Source organism: Lissotriton vulgaris, chromosome 7 (assembly GCF_964263255.1).
Source record: "Lissotriton vulgaris chromosome 7, aLisVul1.2, whole genome shotgun sequence".
NCBI classification, from domain to species: Eukaryota; Metazoa; Chordata; class Amphibia; order Caudata; family Salamandridae; genus Lissotriton; species Lissotriton vulgaris.
Genome location: NC_141695.1, coordinates 1,679,639,604 through 1,679,659,002, shown reverse-complemented (window position 1 = coordinate 1,679,659,002; position 19,399 = coordinate 1,679,639,604). Strand labels below are relative to the sequence as shown.

The 19,399-nt window shown below is 49.5% G+C and overlaps 1 protein-coding gene across 2 annotated transcripts in view; it reads left to right on the top strand.

The window, feature by feature from the left end:
- ZBTB46 (zinc finger and BTB domain containing 46) overlaps nt 1–19,399 on the top strand; it is a 288,923-nt gene that overhangs the window by 202,751 nt on the left and 66,773 nt on the right. The window lies entirely within an intron of this gene.

Here is a 19,399-nt window from a genome sequence, read left to right as displayed (position 1 = left end):
CTAAAGTAGGCGTTATATAGTCCTTGATGATCATATTGTGAGCAGTATGGTTGTCTCTGCTTAAAAAAGCTGCTTTCTTTATATTTTTGCACATTCTAGTCTAATATGTCAGCAAGATGCCTCGGTGAAGTATATATATTTGCTGCTCACATCTGTGATCTGCACGTCGCACCTTCAAATCCTGGCATGATCAATCCATGATTACATCTGTCAGATCAAAAATGGTTTACTATTTCATTGGGTAATAGTAACACCTATAATTTAAAGTTAATTGAAACCTCAAAACTGGTATGTTAAGTATATGTAAAAGCAATTTATTATTGTCCCTTTGGCAGATGCTCAAGAATACGAATTGGTGGCTCCCTGTGACATAAAAGTACTCTTGGGTAGAACCTTTTGAAAGCCTTTACTATTGTGAGGTGCACAAGTGAGCGACAAGCATTAAGTGCTTCTGACTTATATAGCCTTCTGTTGGATCTTTTGGATCAAAGTTGTGCTACATACCCATCTTTCATTCCAAGCGTGTTAATTTGATCTAGGAGATTTAAGTCTGTCGCCTTGCATGCCCTCATCCCTCTTTGCTGTAAATGTTGTGCATCCACTCAAGCATGCCCTTGGTTTCTATCTGGTCAGAATCATCAATCTGCGATCTTGAGAATTGCTTTTGTTTCCTCTTAGGGTGGTATGTATGTAGGTAAGGATGCCTTCAAAACCACATTTGCCAGTTTCCTCACTGTCTTTGACTACTTAAATATCCATGCACATGTTGCCAGGGTCAAAGTGACTTGCATTGTATTCTCCGATTATGTTCATGTTGCCTGCATATACAGGTCTGCTGTATGAATAATCGTGCACGTGCTCAGTGGGTGTTAAAAACTCTGCTGCTCCTTGAGGGTTTGCGCAGTTTGGCCAAGAGAAGTCAATACATGTCTTTGCTTAAATGATTGGCAACCTGTGTTGGCATTTTTCTCAGTGTTTCAGATCTTGCTAAGTAATTTGCCTCTACTTGGAAATAGAAGAGAGCTAGGGCCCTAAAGTGAGTCAAAGTTCCCATAATGGTGACTCCAGATACTCTCAGTTGACAGACGGCCTTATTCCTAGTATGATCCCTCTGCCACGCTTGCACCTCTGAAAACTGGTGAAGGTTACCACCATGTGAATGAGGGACTTAAAGGCAGAGTACCAGAGAGGAAGGGTTCTGCATAGGCAGGCATTTCTGGTCCAAGTAATCGATCTTCTTTACAGTCTTTAGCCCATCAGGCACAAAACGTGAATACCATGCATGAAATGTATGTTTATCTGCTTCTTTAGTCCTCAAGTTTCTTATTTAATAAGCTGTCAAGTTGACGCTGTCGCCGTGCCTGCTTAGTGGCTGTAACCTCCCTTCGGCTGGTTGTCTGTAACCCCGAGGGCAGCACTTTGTTTTCATTGGGCAGTACCCAGCCAACGATTTTAAAACTTTTGTGTCCTCTACTAGAAATTTAAAATGATATGCTGTTTTTCTAAAAGAACTGCTGTTGCAACAGGTTTCCTAGTTAATGGGTACATCGTTAATGCATTTCCCTACCGAGGTATGGTCTATCTGCATTTGTTGGCTTGTGTGCAAGGGTATTATTCCAGGCTCCTATGCCATGTCTCAGTTCTGCATGCTTTTTATGGAAGCGTCATTAAATGCACACATTCTGAGTGTCTTTTGGTGTTCGTTCATGCAGACAAATGAATTCTCAATTGCTATGTCAATTATAATCTGCCTTGCATCACAATTAATGAACGCCCTTATTGAACATGTGTGGTTCGCGTGCATAATCTGTAATTTTCCCCTTTGAATGCATGTACATTTACTGTTGACCTTGGATGATCATAAACGTGGACTTCAGTCTGTTTTGGGTTTAGTGGTGTCTTTGTGAAAATTGTTGGACGCTTTCTCCCTCGGTCTGCTTGTGCACTTTTATGAGGTTCTGGTTGCTGGCACATTTTAAGGAAAATCACCCGAGAAATGTTAAAATAACTAGAAGTTGCTGAACTTGTGTGCACTCTATTCCAGGATGAAAAGAGCGTTTCACTGCTCGTAGGATGCAGTTGCATTGCATCTTAGAGCAGAGTAAGTAAAAGCAAGGACTGTGTGTAACTGGGTTTAACTGCAGTTTTTAGGGTCATGAATGGTCAGTCCTGTTCCTACAAATCCACTGTTAGCTCTTGGTTAAGCCCGCTTTTCCCTGGGATCTGTTGACCAACATCTGGTTGACTTTAGCACATTTGATTACTGCTTGGTTACTAGCCATAACAAAAATGAAAATTAAAACAGTCGGCATATGCCACAGGCTCATACATGAGCAAGCCCCTGGTACATTGGTCGCTCCAGAGTGCTATTGATAACTTGCTTTTTCTCTGCTTATTTTCTTTGATTTAGTATTATGTGGTTAATTTGGAGACTTACTTGGAGCAGGGCAGTCTTGGGTGGGGGTTTGAGGTTCATGCAACCTGGTCGGCAGACCTCATGGGTCAGGAAACCAGCTGCCAGGCTGTTCGTGGTACTTGTTAAGACATGATAATTTTTATATTATTTTCACTTATCCTCTAAATCGCCACTCTTGTGCGTGCTAACTACAGTGTACTGCTGTTATAGTTACTACTTTGCGGCAAAGTGGTATGTCCTCATATTTTGCTGCTGTGGTATTGGTGTGTGGGCTCACTACACTGTTGCTATTCTTTTTTTTGTTGTTGATTTAGTTTGAGATTCCAACTTGCGGATGTTTGAACACATTGTAAGTTCAGACACATTTTGATTTTGTAGCTGCTTTGGACGATAGTGCATAAACACTGATTTATTGATCCAGTTTTACCATGCACAACACAGTAAACATTGGTTTGTTTAATTATGTATGAGTATGCATTATTATTACTTTAAAGAAATTGTGTTTTACTTCAGCATGTTACAACAAATACCAATCATTTCTTTTGTTTGAGAAATGACTTTATTGGGACAATGTCTGTAAAGCGACGACGTTTGAAGGTTTTGTTTTTATTTAGCAGTTATATAATTGACAGCATGCACTTTGAAGCAGCATGCCATACAGAAGGCATTCAAATGCCAAGTGCATGTATTATATTGCCTCCTATGTAATTTCTTGGTAATTTATTTAACTAGAGGTAAAACAACGATTAGAAACTGCTTTTCGTTGATTTATGCTGATTTCCTGAGTTGAGGGTTGTTGATGGGAGCAGTGGTGGTAATCTTTTGGTATGCTGTTGGTGTTTATCACCAACAAACATTTCCTTGGGAGTTAGGCAGGAGATAGTGTTGACGACAAGCTGAAGACCTCTCGACTGTTCTTGCCCACCTATTGACTTAGTGGTTTGCTGGTCAACACCTGGTACATGATGGGTAAAACTGACACAAGACAGTCCAAGTTTTCATTTGAGAATCAAAGGAAGACTCAAACGACTGATTCGCCTCCTGACTACCACCAGTTAGGGCAATGGAGAGGCTTCAACTCCAGAGTTGGACTTCGGTACTAAGTTCTTAGACCTTGAGCACAGTCTGACTGGTGTTGATACTAGAATTGAACTATTGAAGGACAGGTTTGATCTCCTCAAAGAAAAAGTTGAGGAGCACATCAAACACATAGACCAACTTGAACGCTGTACATTGGATGTGGAACATGAGCTGGCCGTGGTTGGTGAGAAACTTCTTTGGATGGAAATAGATCTAGAGGTCATCTGTAACAAGATCGAAAACCTGGAAGCAGTTGAAAGGGCCCGCAGATCACTTGGCCAACGCTCTCCTCCTGTTGATTTGGCCCACCCAATAATAGTAGGGCTGTTGAACTATAGAGATGAAGCCTTGCAACTGACAAGAGCCTAGCGGCCACTCTTTTATCAAGGTAATGAGATGTTCATCTTCCTGGAGTTCACAATTGTTGTGCTGGCTGCTAAGAGGAATGTTCTATCAATCAAGCACCCACTACAGCTTGCAGATGGCAAGTACTCTTTGATTTATCCGGCCAAGCTACGCATACACACCACTCAGAAAAAACTCACTACTTTACAGATCCAAAAGGAGCTGGCAAATTTGCGAAACATATTCTAGTACCTGCGGTGAGAGTCACTGTCAGCTGTGACATCTGAGTAAAATTGACTGAGGGGGTGCACCTCCTGCGAATGCTGCTTGTGAAAGTGCTGCAGGGCGGTTGAAGTCCTGTCCTCCGTGGATTCCTCACTGAGCCATAGACTATTCAATTGTTCTTGAGTTGAACTGTTGGTGGGTGTAACTTGACCCGGTGATGTGATTCCATTGAGTGATGACTGTTGAGAGGCTGCTTAACCGGTAGACGTTAGTGTCCATTTTAAGACACCTTCCTGCCTGGTGCCACTAGCCACTGAATCGTCCTAACTCAGTAGGGTTGACCACAATGACTAACATCTGAAAGAGACACGTTAGTGATAGATTCCTTACCTTAGAATATCCCCAGGCGTCAGACTTGATCCGGAAATTTTTGCGTAGCAATACCCCTGCGCGTCGTCCGCGGCTCCGCGTCCGTCGTTAGCGCCGGAATGACGTCGTCTGAGTTCTTAGACGCCGCCCATGCGCGCTGACGTTAGTTCTTCTTTTTTCCGCGCCAGCTAGCGCAGATCCGGAGAAGCTCTACCCCTAGTCATTTTTTGACTAATCTTTTTGATAATTTCTTCACTCGAGTCTTCGACTCTATCGGTGCCGGTAAGGATGCCCGGGTACAAACCCTGCTCGAAATGCGACCGACTGATGTCAGTTACCGACCCCCATCGCCGGTGCCTGAAGTGTTTAGGCCTCCACCACGACGACCGCACCTGCTCTGACTGCTGGGCCCTGACGTCTAAAGCTAGGCGGGAGCGGTCCCGCAAGCGACTCGAGCTCCGGCAGTCGGCCCGCGCCGTTCCAGGTCCCGGTCCCACGGGAGGTCGAGGGACCGGTCGCGGGGTCGGAATCATCGCAGCTCCGGGAGTGGACACCGGTTGTCAGGATCCAAGTCCTCAGGTAAGAGGCATGAGAGGTCGGAGAGACGTCATCGTTCCTCTGACCCACCCAGACGCTCGCACGATGCGTACGGGGGTTCGGGTGGCACCACCCACGCGGCTCCGACGGAGTCTCAAGCGTCGCCGCCTGCCCCACACCTTCGGGTGCCTGGGCACGGTGCGTCGCCGGAGATCGAGCGGTACCTCATGGCCATGAGGTCCCTCCCTCCTCAGCCGGGTTCCGTGGCGCCTCCAGGCCCAACGGTCCCGGCTGGAGGCCCTAGCGGGTCGGGTGCTTCGGCCCGACGCCGTCGGGTGCTTCGGCCGCGGCGCCGCCGGCGACTTCGGTCCTGGCGCCGCAAGACCTCACCGGATCCGCTTCCCGATCCGGGTCGTCGCCGGCCCCGCGGGTGTCGCCCCCGGCGCCCACTGTGGACGCCGTCCGTCCGACTGGGCGCCGCTTCCAACGGCCTTTGGAGATTTTTATTTCAATGAGGAGGCCCCGTCTGTTGCCCCTGTTTTACAGGAGACGGGTGACGAAGGCGACTGGGAGGGGTCTGAAGACCCTCTGGCATTGGAGTGCAAGTCTCAAGAGGACTGGGCATATGAGCTTGGGGAAGCCAGTGGTATTGACACTTCGCCAGACACTGGATTTGTCTCCCCTCCCACCGTGGCTACGGAGGAGGGGTCTACTTACAGTGTAGTGTTGACGAGGGCGGCCAAGGCCTTAAATCTTGAGCTCCCCGTCGCGGCCGTGAGGACTAACCTCCTCACTGAGGTCCTCAAACCGCAGACAAGCTCCAGTGAGTCCCTGCTGCCATTCAATGAGGCCTTGTGTGACATTCTGGTGGGCACTTGGTCCAAGCCCGCCACCGGTCCGCCTGTGGATAGGAACGTGGCCAGACACTACCGCCCGGCCCGGGGCGACCCTTGCTTTTTGTCCACCCATCCCACCCCCGAGAGCCTGGTTATCCAGGCCTCCACTTCCCAGACCACATTCCTGTCGGCTCCGCCCGATCGGGAATCCGAGAGATATGAACAATTCGGGGAAGAAAGTGTTCTCGTCCCTGAGTTTAGGGCTGCGGTCTGTCAATACCGCTTGTCTCTTGGGCCGCTACACCCACACCCTGTGGGACGCGGTCGCGCTGCCACAATGTCCAGAGGAGGTCCGGGCTAAACTCGCCCCAAACCCTTGTGGAGGGCCGAGATGCAGCGCGATATTCCATCCGGTGTGGGCTGGATACCACGGACTCACTGGGCAGGGTGATGGCAACGACCGTGGCGGTTCGACGCCGCACCTGGTTGAGGTCCGCCAACTTTTCGGCCGATGTCCAGGCCACACTTCTGGACATTGCCGGACTCCAGGGCTACGGCCAAGTCTTTGGGCCTCTCGGCCACACGCCAGCAATCTGGTGCCTTTCGCTCCTTTCGAGGCCACCGAAGGGGCGCCCCCACACGTGCTGCCAGCCACGCACCGCAGAATGATCAACCACGCGGTGGCGGCTGTGGAAACCGCCGTGTTGGCGGTCAGGGACAACGGCGAGGCCAGTCCACACCTCCCTCCGCAGCACCTGCCTCAAAACCTTCCGAGTTTTCAGGCCCATGTGACGCTAGTGGGAGGCAGGGTTCGCCATCACCTCTCCCACTGGCGCACTGTCCCATCGGACAGGTGGGTGCTACAGATCGTCCGAAGGGGCTACTCCCTCCCCTTCGAGGCGACCCCTCCAGCCATGCCACTGCAATTCCACCGCGTGTCGGGGGATCACTTGCAACTTCTGCAAGAGGAAGTCACGGCCCTCTTGGCCTAGGGGGCCATAGAGCGCGTTCCTGGGCCAGAAGTAGGGTGTGGTTGTTACTCCCTCTACTTTCTGGTACCCAAGAAGGGCAAAGGGGGCCTACGCCCTATCTTGGACCTACGGAACGTCAACGGCTTCCTTCGGAAGGAGAAGTTCACGATGCTGACTTTGGCTCAGGTCTTAGCTGCCCTGGACCCTGGAGACTGGCTGGTAGCGATGGACTTGCAGGACGCTTATTTTCACATCCCCGTCCTGCCGGCCCACCGGCGTTACCTGCGGTTCATGCTAGGCCACAAGCACTTTCAGTTTACCGTTCTCCCCTTCGGCCTTACCAGCGCCCCACGGGTGTTCACGAAGGTGATGGCGGTGGTCGCAGCTCATCTGCGCAGGTTAGGGGTGTCAGTCTTCCCCTACCTCAACGACTGGTTGTTTGATGGCGGGCTCGCCCCAGACCTCCAGACTACGGCCGACTTCCTGCACTTGCTGGGGTTCTCCATCAACGTGCCAAAGTCGCGCCTGTGTCCCTCTCAGAAGCTCCTCTTCATCGGAGCGGTTCTAGACTTGGCGCAGTTTCGGGTTTATCCTCCCGAACAGCGGATTCAGGCTCTGATTCCGATCTTTCAGCCTTTATCCTGAGTCTCGGTCAGGTTGACGCTGCGGCTTCTGGGGCTGATGGCCTCCTGCATCCTTCTGTTGCATCACGCCCGGTGGCGGATGCGGGCGCTGCAGTGGGACTGTAGTGAAGTTCCTATTTTCCTAATAGGCTCTGCGCATTGGAATAACATAAACAGCAGTGTAGACATAGGACTGAGGTCATCTAGGTCTCTACTGACTATGTTAAACTTAATTTAGATTTGCGCCAGCTAGCTCAGAGGTCACTGGAAACTTTCTTGAATGAATAGGGAGGAACAAGCTCCCCTGGCTCAGACAAGAAGGGATTCAGTTTCCGACAACCGCATTAACATGACAACTTTGCTCCCTCAGAATAAGAGTATATCTCTAGAGTCATGTGAAAACAATAGAAAGCTATTTCACTCAGTCAGCAGTGCATACTTAGTTTCACCAGAATGCAGAGAAATAGAGAGACGGGCGTTTTCAATAAAAGGTGTTCTTTATTGAGCAGTCTTCTTACTCAAGCAAGAGAAATTAATTGCCACAATTGCAATACTTAAAGTAAAGTGTGTACAGTAAAAGTAGTATTAGGAAGTAATACTGTAAAAGCATTGATATGGTTTCTTAGCCTTATGATAATTTAAAATGGATAAAATATATACATACATAAATACATTGACTAACGTACTCAACTGGTGCTTTTAACTAAGCCTACCCCGGTGTACCTGACCTAAGCCTAATACTTGGGAAGGGATGAGTAAGTAGCAGTTTAAGTTAAGTTGGTTAAGATTATTTTGCCAAGAATCTGCCTCAAGAATTCTCTTAAGGGATTTAGTCAGCTCTGTACCTTGGTAATAGAATGTGGTAGGTCTGGTATCTCTTTCCTCAGGACTCGATATCCCAGCAACCCGCAAGGGTAGGCTGGAAACACCGGAGCTGGATTTTCTCGGCTGGAGAAAAAGCCAGCGTCTCTCTGTGCGTCAAACGGGAGGGGCGGCTTCCGTGGGCTCTCGCATCAGCTGGGCTCTCAGGCAAGTAGATGGCCGCTCTGCTCCAAACCACTGTGTGTTTGCTTAAGGCAACTGTTGGTATTTTATACCTGGAAGGTGCCGGGTTTGACATAAAGTTGGACATAAGACGTCACTAAGAACTAACAGTTCTTTCTGGACTTCAGGAGTTCTCGTTCAAATCAAAACAAAAGCAGGGGGGATTTCCCGGGCTGCTGGAGGCTTGGTTTATTTAAAGAACGTGTTGTGCTTTCTAGGAGTCGATGGGAGTAGCCGTGCTGTGCTTTGGACTGCATGGGCTATTACTGAATATGGATCTGATTCTTATGGCTTTATCAGGACATTATTGATTATAACCTCACAAAGGCATAAATCGGGAATATCGAATTAGGGTCCTAGATATAAACACCACAGGACCTGAAGTTTCAGTGGGTCCAGCATCAGGGCAACTTGTCCGATCATGTCTTGATCTCGGAGGGCACTGCAAGACAGTTGCAGTGGTGGCTCACGGACCACGATTGGGTCAGTGGCAGATCCCTCTCCCTACCCCACCCGGAGCCCGTGGTTGTGACGGACGCGTCCCTCCAGGGCTGGGTAGGCCACATGGGCGAGGCGGAGATCAGAGGCCTCTGGTCTCCGGCGGAGTCCCGGCTCCTTATCAACCTTTTGGAGCTGCGGGCGATCCGACTAGCACTGAAGGCATTCCTCCCCTCTGTCCGGGGGAGTGTAGTGCAAGTGTTCACGGACAACACCACCGCCATGTGTTACTGCAACAAACAGGGCGGGGTGGGGTCGTGGACTCTATGCCAGGAGGCTCTGCGCCTCTGGCAGTGGCTGGACCATCGGGGCGTGACCCTGGTGGTTCAACACCTGGCAGGCTCTCTGAATGCCAGGGCGGACGAACTCAGCCGTCGGTGCATGATGGATCACGAATGGCGTCTGAACTTGGACGTGGCGCAAGGCCTCTTTCAGCAATGGGGAGAGCCTTGGTTAGATCTATCCGCCACAGAAGAGAACACGCAATGTCATCAGTTCTGCGCGTTGGAATTTCCAAGGCGGCACTCGCTCGGAGAAGCTTTTCGTCGCGTGTGGAGTTGCGGTCTATTTTACGCCTTGTGCTATACCACTTCCGCCGAGAGTGCTGAAGAAGATCAGGCGCGACCGGGCCCAGGTTATTCTTGTGGCTCCGGACTGGGCACGAAGATGCTCGTATCCCGAGCTACTCAGCATGTCAGTCGATCCCCCGATTCGTCTGCCTCTTCGGGAGGACCTTCTGTCGCAGCAGCAGGGGACTGTTCTGCACCCGGACCTGTCCAGTCTCCACCTACAAGCTTGGAGATTGAGCGGCAGCAGTTGTGGCCATTTGACTTGCCTCCCGAAGTCTATGATTTCATTCTGGTAGCCAGGCGTCCCTCCACAAAGTCGGTATATGCCTGCAGGTGGAACAGATTTGTGGCATGGTGCACAGCAAAGGTTGTGGATCCACTCTCTGCACCCCTTTCTGGGGTTCTACTCTTTCTTCTTTCTCTTGCCCAGCAGGGCTCTGCTCTGGGCACTCTCAAGGGGTACCTTTCTGCCCTTTCAGCCTTCCTTGTTCAAGTCCCCCATTGTAAATAGATTTTTGAAGGGCATCACACACATGTTCCCTCCTTTCCCTTCGTGATACCCCAGTGGGACTTGAATCTTGTACTTACTTACCTAATGTGTGCTCCCTTTGAGCCGCTCCATAACTGTCCTCTCCGTCTTCTTACTTTGAAGACTGCTTTCCTGGTGGCCATCACCTCTGACAGGAGAGTGAGTGAGCTCCAGGCTCTTTCTTCTAAACCTCCTTTCCTCTCTGTCCATCCGGACAAGGTTGTGTTGCGGACGAGACCCTCTTTCCTGCCCAAGGTTGTCACGGCCTTCCACATCGGGCAGTCCATTACCTTGCCCACCTTCTTTCCGCCTCCGCATCCCTCGAAAGAGGAAGAGAGGCTCCACCGTCTGGACCCAAAACGTGCGCTCTCTTATTATCTGGATCACACACGCCAGTTCCAGGTGGATGACCAACTCTTTGTTGGTTATGTGGGCGCTAAGAAGGGAAAGGCGGTGCACAAGCGGACAATCTCGGGGTGGATCATCTTGTGTATCCAGGCATGTTACTCCTTGGCCAAAAAGGAGCCCCCTGTTGGATTGCGGGCTCATTCTACTCGGGCCACGGCGACTACAACTGCCCTGGGCCGAGGAGTGCCCTTGCAGAACATTTGCCAGGCAGCTACGTGGGCCTCGCTGCACACGTTTGCAAGACACTACTGCCTGGACAGCCAAGTCCGGAGGGATGGCTTCTTTGACCATTCCGTCCTCCAGGACTTTCTGGTGTGATTATTGGTTTGCAGACCCACCACCGAGGTTGGTATTGCTGGGGTATCTATTCTAAGGTAAGGAATCTATCACTAATGTGTCTCTTTCAGATGCGCAAGTTACTACTTGTGTAACAATATATCTGTAAGAGACATTAGTTAGGGATAGATTCCTTACCTACCCACCCATCCTCCCCGTTCTGCGAACCGATATCTAGGGTTAAAGTCATCCCCTTTCAGGGCCCTAGTTTCATGGCACCAGTGTTGGTTCTATCATGGCTCTGCGTATCTGGCGCGGAAAAGCTGTGTATCAGAACTGACGTCAGCGCGCATGGGCGCCGTCTAAGTACTTTGACGTCATTCGGGCGCTAACGACGCCGACGACTGACGCGGGGCCGCGGACGACGCCTCCCGATGCTCAGGGGTATTGCTACGCAAAAATTTCCGGATCCAATCTGACGCCTGGGGATATTCTAAGGTAAGGAATCTATCACTAACTAATGTCTCTTACAGATATATCATTACACAAGTAGCAACTTGTGCATCAAGACTGCACCTGATGGCCCACCCAGCTCTTTTCTGGCTGGGCGAGTCCCGGACCTCAGGTACGCCCCTTCGGTATGAGTCCCTGGCGGTTTACACTGGTTGCTTGTTGAGTGTCACATGGATGGTGGGTTGGTGGTATTTGGCCCGGGTGGGGTGGGGTGGGGTGGGGGGGCGTGTCAAAGTAGAAGGTGGGCAGAATGTTGAGTTTTTGTTGCTGTTGCCTCCGGATTGCAAAATGTTCTTTTGTTCTTCCCCTTTCTTGCCACTCAACGTAATGTTGTAAGCCCTCACGCTTTATGTATGCGCGACAGGAGCTCTCACACCAACATATTGATTCCGATGCAGTTGATTAATTGCGTGACCTGGAATATAAGGGGCCTCAATGATGGGTGGAAGGCTCAACCTGTTGCGTACCTGGAGAGATACAACGTAGATATTTGAATACCGCAGGAACTACATCTCACGGAGAGCACTCGGGCGCACCTGCGAGCGGGGTGGATAGGTGAACATCATGTAGCATATTGTTCCAATTATGCCCGCTTGGTAGCTATACTAATTTGTAACGGTTTGCAATGGCACACAGCGCACATGCCGAGTCTTATGTGACCATCAAGGTAGATATGTTCTGATCTCTGGCACACTGCAGGGCTACACGCTCCGACTCCTGTCTGTGTATGGGCCAAAGGTAGATGAATCCTATTTCTTTGCAGAGGTTTGGAGATATGCAGGTGCAATAGGACCTGGGGCTCTTTTGGAGGGTTAAGGGGTGTTGTATGGCGTTTTAGATTCCGACTGGATTTCCCCGATTCATGCCCTTATATAGGTACAATCCACGTTGCCCTTATATAGGCATAGAAATCAAGCCCTTATTTAGGCATAGCCCATGCTACCCAAATACAGGTATGGTTACTTCCATCCGTTCCCCAAATGTTACAACGATTTCTTGGAAAACCAGCTTAAGCTGTCAGGGACTTCCCCTTGCTTGAATATTGATCTCTCCAAGAACTGTTAGTTTTACAATGAACATCTATTCCTTAGGGGTTTCATTCATGACGTTCATATGCCCGACTTACATCAAACATGGCATTCCTAAACACCTTCAAGGTATAAATATACCTTCACGTGCTATGGCAAAACACAGTGGTTCGGAGCAGTTCGACGACCTACTTTCCCGATGCAGCTCGCTACAGCAAGTGCCAAAGGAAGCTGACTCTCCAGCTGACGCACTGCTCTCCTCTGCTGAGAAATCCAGCTCCAGTGTTTCTGACTCTCCTTGTGGGGTGTTGGGAAATAGAGTCCAGAGACAGAGATACCAGACCTCCTTCATTCTAAGCCATGGAGCTGATTAGAACCTAGAGAAACCTTTGGTAATTCTTGGCAGAACTAAAACTTATGCTAAACAATACTTATGCTAAACAATACTTACTTCTTCCCTCGTACTAGACCTTGCATTGGGGTAGGCGTATTTTAGAAGCACCAGTTGACTATTTTAGCCTGTGTTATTTATGTATGTATTCTTCTATGGCTAAGAAACCATACAATGCTATTACAGTATTATTTCATAATACTATTCCTGCTGTACGCATTATACTTTGCATTCTGTCTAACGATTGTAGCAGTTCACCTCTCTTGCATGAGAAAGAAGACTGTTCAATAAGCCTTTTATTGAGAACGCCCGTCTCACTATTTCTTTGCAACTTTGTAGAAACGAACCATGCACGATTGACTGAGTGAAATACTTATCTATTGTTTCTATGACTCTGAAGATATTTTCCAGTCATAGGGAAACAAAGTTGTCATGTTTATGCGGTCTTTAGACCCCGAGCTGACTGATTTAGTGACTCCCGATGCCCGCACCCAGAGGCAGCTGCACAGGCGCATCTACTAATGATTGACAATGGCTGCACTGATCTTTGGTGTTCCCAACACGTGGACAGCGTTGAGGGCACATATATAGCAGCTGCACACACCACATTGTCATGAATTGACTACTGGCTAGCAAGGCACAATATTTATACCTAGACTTCTAGTGTGTCACACTTTCCGCGGATATTGCGGACCTTGCACCGGTTTGTTGGAGATGGTCCCACTGGATTGTGTTGCGTGGTATCTCCCTGCTAGGGCTTTGCTGGACCAGGTATTTATATTGTAAGTCTGATCAGCTATTGTGGAATACTTTGAGCAGAATGAGCTGTCAGTCTCATCACAGTCTTCCCTGTGGACGGCCTTCAAAGTTGTGATAAGGAGAATTTGTGTAGAGAAACAGGCCTGGGTGCTGTGTGACCTGGGCAATATGGTTGTGCGTCTAGTAGAGGTCTGTGTGTTAGATCTCCAGTATTTTGCAGATTGTAGTGTATCCTGGTTTGTGTGTATCTGTGAGAAGTTCGCTGAATACATGGAAGCTGCGCATAGGGAAACCCATTATCTGGGAAAAGAGTCCCCTGCTCGGTGATATGGTGAGGTTCATAGAGCTGGTAAGACATTGACCAATTTGTTGCACAAGCCCTGGGCAGGCGATTATATTGTTGAGCTAGAGGTTGACCAATCTAACTAGCCTGTTGGTGTTGAGACCATACAAAGATAGATGACCACCTTTTTTTCCACCCTTTACGCCACCAAGCAGGCCAAACCTGATCCAGACTTCACCTCTTATTTCGGCCCTGTGCTGTTGCTGTAGCTTGAGGAGGGCCTAATGCAATTCTTAGACTAGCATTTTTCAGTGGAAGAGGTTGTCCTGTTCATCAATGTAATGCCTTTAGACAAGGCCCCTGGCCTGGATGTTCTCACCACTGACTGGCCCCACATATCCTCGCCATGTATGAAGAGTCCCTCACTGCTGGAATTCTTCACCCTTCCCTGTGCTGGAGGTGCTGATCGTGACAATTCTTAAACCCGACAAGAACCCCCAGCGCTGTTAACAACATGGATAATAAAATCCTCACGGCTACTCCTGATTTTGCTGCTTATTGTGCTCCAAGATAGGCATGACCTTGTTCGGGGAGACCAACAATCTACAGTCTGCGTACCTTCTTTGCCCAAGTCCATGCTATTGAATCTGACCCTAGAGTGGCTGTGGTTTTATTGGACGCTACTAAGGCATTTGATTCACGTGAATGGCCGAATCTCTTTGCCCTGTTTGAACGCCTTGGAGTGAGCCCCAAGGTCATAACATTAATTTGTCTCCTGTGTTCCTAGCCTTAGCCTACTTAAGGATCAGTGGGACAATCACTCGTCCATTTCCAGTGTCAAGAGGTACCCGACAAGGGTGCCCTCTTTTGGCCATATTATTTGCCATATCCATGGAGCCACTTGTGGCTCTGGTGCGTCAGCACTACTCCCATCGGGGCCTGGCATTCATGCCTCGTAGACTTCTTGTATCCATGTATGCAGATGATAAGTTTTGTGCTGGAGACTCGTGAGATAATTTAGACACACTCCGATTTCACCAGGTTTGGTGATATATCAGGAATCCCTATAAATTGGACCAAATCAATAATATTCCCATTGACAGATGTCAGTGGAGTTTGTCTTGGAGTTCCTGCTGCAGTGGACCAGAGAGACTGTGAGATATGTAGGGATTTGGCTCAGCAGGGACCTAGATGATCTGTGGAAAGCTAATTATGGATGCTTAATGACATGGCTGTACGAGCTTGTGGAGAGGTGGCCGAAGCTTCTGCTTGCCCTAACTGGGAGGCTGGCCATTGATAAGATGGTGATCCTCCTAAAAAGTCTATATCTGTTCATTAACCTGCCACCATCCCTGCTGCTGTATTACCACCGACAGCTCAGATCTTGCCTGGTATCCCTCGCTTGGTCAAGTGTACAGCCTTAAATCGCATGGGAGATAATGACACTCCAGATATGGATTTGTATTACTATAGCACCCAGTCACAATTTGTACACTATTGGCTTTACCCTACGCCGTTTCAGGCAAACGCAGCACCTGAACATGATCATGATCATGCCCCCCTCCAGGCCCCCAAACACCAGCGGGCGGTTAGACATTGGCTTGCAAGGTGTGGGCGTGGAATGAACTCGGAGGGCAAGCTCGACTGAGATGCCTATTTGCCCCTACACTGCCACTTTTTGGACACCGCTCCTTTCCTATTACCCTTGGTGATGGGAGCTGCAATCTGCAGCAGGCTACCATGGGTGCAGTATTCCCAGAAGACACATTCTTTGCACCACAACAGGCCCTGCAGGGACCTGATGTGACTACTGGACATGTTCTCCTATTACCAGCTGTGTGCTGCCATTCTGGCGATTCATGAATTTTTCCCAGCGGTCCCACCTACATTCCAGGTATTTAAGGCAGCCCTTACAAACCACTCCCTGCGCAGACTGGTCACAAGAATTTATGCTGGGATGCAAAAGCGTGGGGTGAATGTGAGTGAAACTAATGCCAGGTTCGTGACAATTTTTAATTTGATGGTCTCTAAACTGGGCGGAGAGATAAGCAAATAATACCATTTTAGGTTGAGCCTAGGCAGCATTTGCACTGTTCCTTTGAGACATGTTATACAAACTTTGTGGGCTTACAAGCCGGCCATTTCCTTGTCTCCATTACTTTAATTGTCCTTTAAACAGGCTGGCTTGCTAGTGGTTAATCTTTGCTCTTTGTTCCTCCTTTTTTGTGTTTTGTTTCCTCCCACAAGCACCGCCCAATTACTTGTAAACTTACACTTTGCCTCTTATCTGTTTGTTTTTCTGCACTATATTCTTCTTTGTTTTCTGCTCATTTTTGTGGAAGATAGTTTTGCTTTGCCTTCATTGATGCTTCCTTATACCTCTGTTGGTGCTTGCCCGTCACCGCAACCCCCTCCCACAACACTGCTTGCCCACCCCCACCACCCCTCCCAGGTGCTTGCCCGTCCCTAGTCCTCCTGTATCGCAGCTTGCCCATCCCCCGTCAGTCGTTGCTGGTTTTAATTCACTATGACTGCTGCTCAGCAGACCATCTCATGTTCTTAATGGCAACAGAGACGCCCCTGTTGCCTAAATGTGCCATGAACCCCCGCAAGAGAAAACAAAAGTAAGTGGCTTCTGTTGAACAGAGCGCTGATGCCCTTCTTTCCTGCAAACCATAGACTTTCCCGGGTACTGTGGGCTTCACATCCTCCTTCCCTAAGCACCCTGTGGGTATGCTTAGTTGCATGCTGGACCTCGCTGTTGTAATCTGTGGCTGTTAGCTTTTTTAAAAGTCGGGGTCTATGCTATCTAAGCTGAAGCACAAGACTGATGCGTGGTAAGGCATTTTGTGAGCGTGACTGGCGACAGATCCGGCAAGTGCTGAGGGTTCGCACCACACATGACCAGTGCCTAATCTTCTGTGATATACGCTGTACATTTAAGGTAGGCCCCTCCACTTTTTTAATAAACTGTTGACTTTATGTCCAATGTGACTGCCCAATCTCTACTTTGATGGCTTCAAAACCATGCTCAGCTCATAGATATTCTCAAAACGCTTGCTTCGCTTGCTTCTGGGGTACAATGGATTTTCAAAGTCACCACTTACTAATATACGGACTCGAGTTCCTCGTTTTCTTTAACCGCATTTAACAAGCAGAACGTGTGGGCTCTTATTTTAATGTTTAGTTTAATGTAATTGAATTTTTTGTCTGCTATGCTCTCAAATATTCATTGATATTGAATCCTGTGTACTGCAATCTGAGTGGCAAGTTCGTAATTCATCTAAATTAACCAGTCCAAGGAGGGCCACATTAGTTATGTAAACTCAGCAAACTTTGCATTTGAAATGTACTTAATCAGGACAATTATAGAATCTGAAAGAGACACGTTCGTGATAGATTCCTTACCTTAGAATAACCCTGGGCGTTAGACTGGATCTGAAAGTTTTGCGTAGCAGTACCCCTGCGCGTCAGTAGGTGGCATCCTGCGGCTCCTCGTCAGTCACTGGCGTCGTCCGCACCGAGATGACGTCAGATAACTTTGGCGCCACCCATGCGCGCTGACGTCAGTTCTTTCTTTTTCCGTGCCAGGAAGCGCAGATCCGGATTGAGCACGTTCCTTGGTCTCTTTTTGACCTCTATTTTGAGACTTTTGTCTCCCCAATTTTCTCTTGGTGCATGTAGGGATGCCTGGCTTTAAGTCCTGTGGGACCTGTCATCGCAATATGTCGGTAGCGGACCCCCACGATGTTTGCCTCTACTGCCTGGAGGCCGACCACGACTCCCTTGACTGCCGTGCCATGGCCCCCAAGGCCTTGCGGGAGCGGTGTGCATTCATTGCGTTGACACTCCCGGTCTAGAGGCCATTCCTGGGACCGCTCGCGGGACTGGAGCCGTCGCTCCTCGGACTCAAAGTCTTCATCTTCGGATTCCGTTAAGCGTCGCCGTAAAAAGTCAAAGAAGCGTATTCGCTCTTTGATGTCCCCCCGTCGCTCCTCGGAGACGGACGAGGGGGACAGCGGCCTATCCGCTATACCCTGGTCCGTCAGCGACTCCCGAACAGATGCAATAATTCCTTGCTGCCTTTGACCGCCTTTACAGGCCTCAGGCTCCCGCCGGTGCGCCTTCGGGCCCGTGTCCACATCCTGGTGGCTCGGCCACCGGCTTCAGCCCCGGCGCCAAAGGATCCTGCGCCGCTGGCTCCGGCCCTGGCGCCACGAGGTGAGGCGTTGCCGGCCCCGGCGCCACCCTCTGCTCCATCCCCGGCGCCACCCTCTGCTCCAGCCCCGGCTCCACCATAGGCGCCGCACTGGGTGCCGTTCATCCCGCCCTTGCCCCGGTTCCCAGACCATTTTGTTCCGGCCTGGGATCTGCATTGGAAGCCGCGCCATTCACTGAGCCGTTCTCGGTGTCGTTCGTCCCCTCTCCGGCTCCGCCGCAGTGACAGGCCTCCCTCTACGCAAGAGGCGGATGACGACTGGGAAGGGTCCTCGGACCCGCTTGCTCGGCAATGTGACCCTGCCTGCTTGTTGGGCTGGTACTCCCACGCGGTGTGGGATGCCGTTACTCAGGTGTTGCCTCAGTGTCTGGAGGAGGTGCAGGCTACCCTCTTTCAGGCGATTGCTGAGGGCAAAGATGCGGCTAAGTTTGCCATTCGTTGTGAGTTAGACACCGCCGACTCACTGGGCAGGGCGATCTCTATGACCGTGGCATTGCGGCGCCTCGCCTGGTTGCGTTAGACTGGGTTCCCGCCTGATGTTCAGAGTTCACTCATGGACATGCCTTTTGATGGCAAATTATAAAGATTTGCTGAAACACGATTTCCCCACATTTTGTACGCTATATAGTTTTATCATTAAAAGTGCATGTGGGTAGGAACGTTTGTGGCCATTCCAATGGAAAATGCCTGTCTGCAAATGGCAATTGAGCTACCACATCATGCTTTAGTGATATATTTATTAACAGAGAGGGTTTTCAAATATGACCTGAGAAACTATCCTGCCCCTGCCCTGAGAACAGTACAAGAGGCAAGTCAGGGGTCATGTGTACCCTATATGTGTGCTACATTTTTTATTGTACGTGGAGCAATAGTTTAGAATACTAAATCAAACCAGAATTGTATGTACAGCAGACCTACTTGCCGAGCTCACATATGAAGGTGCTCTCATATGATAATAAAGAAAAAGGTCAATGAAATAAAATATTTGCCTAGGATCACTCAGTTTGAGACTTGTTTATGGGCCAATCTCACTGCAGTTGGGTCCAGTATGTTGTTCAAGTCACTAGACCCGCCGAGCTGGTAAAGTTTTTCAGATTTTTCAAGGCCTGGTAGTGGTACTCTTCCATTATAGGTGTTGCACCTATGCTGGGAAGTGCATGTACTCATCCGTTCAAATTTAAGAAGCGCAGGTACTCTGTACCTGACAGTGGAGAAGTGTGGCTCACTGGTTAGAGGAGGCATACCCTGAAGCAGAGGTCAGACCCGGGACCAGGGTTCAATTCCCGACGCGGCAGGGTCTTGAGCCCAATTGTCCACGGACTCGATAATTCTCGCTTCGGTGCCCACTCTAAGCACGAGTTCACACTATGCAGCTCTGGGCAATAAGCTTGCTTAATCTCCACAACGGCCCCCCGCGGCGGGATGCCTGGCTTTCACCTCGGGGATGCCCAGTACGGGTTATCTCACAGGGAAAAGCCAG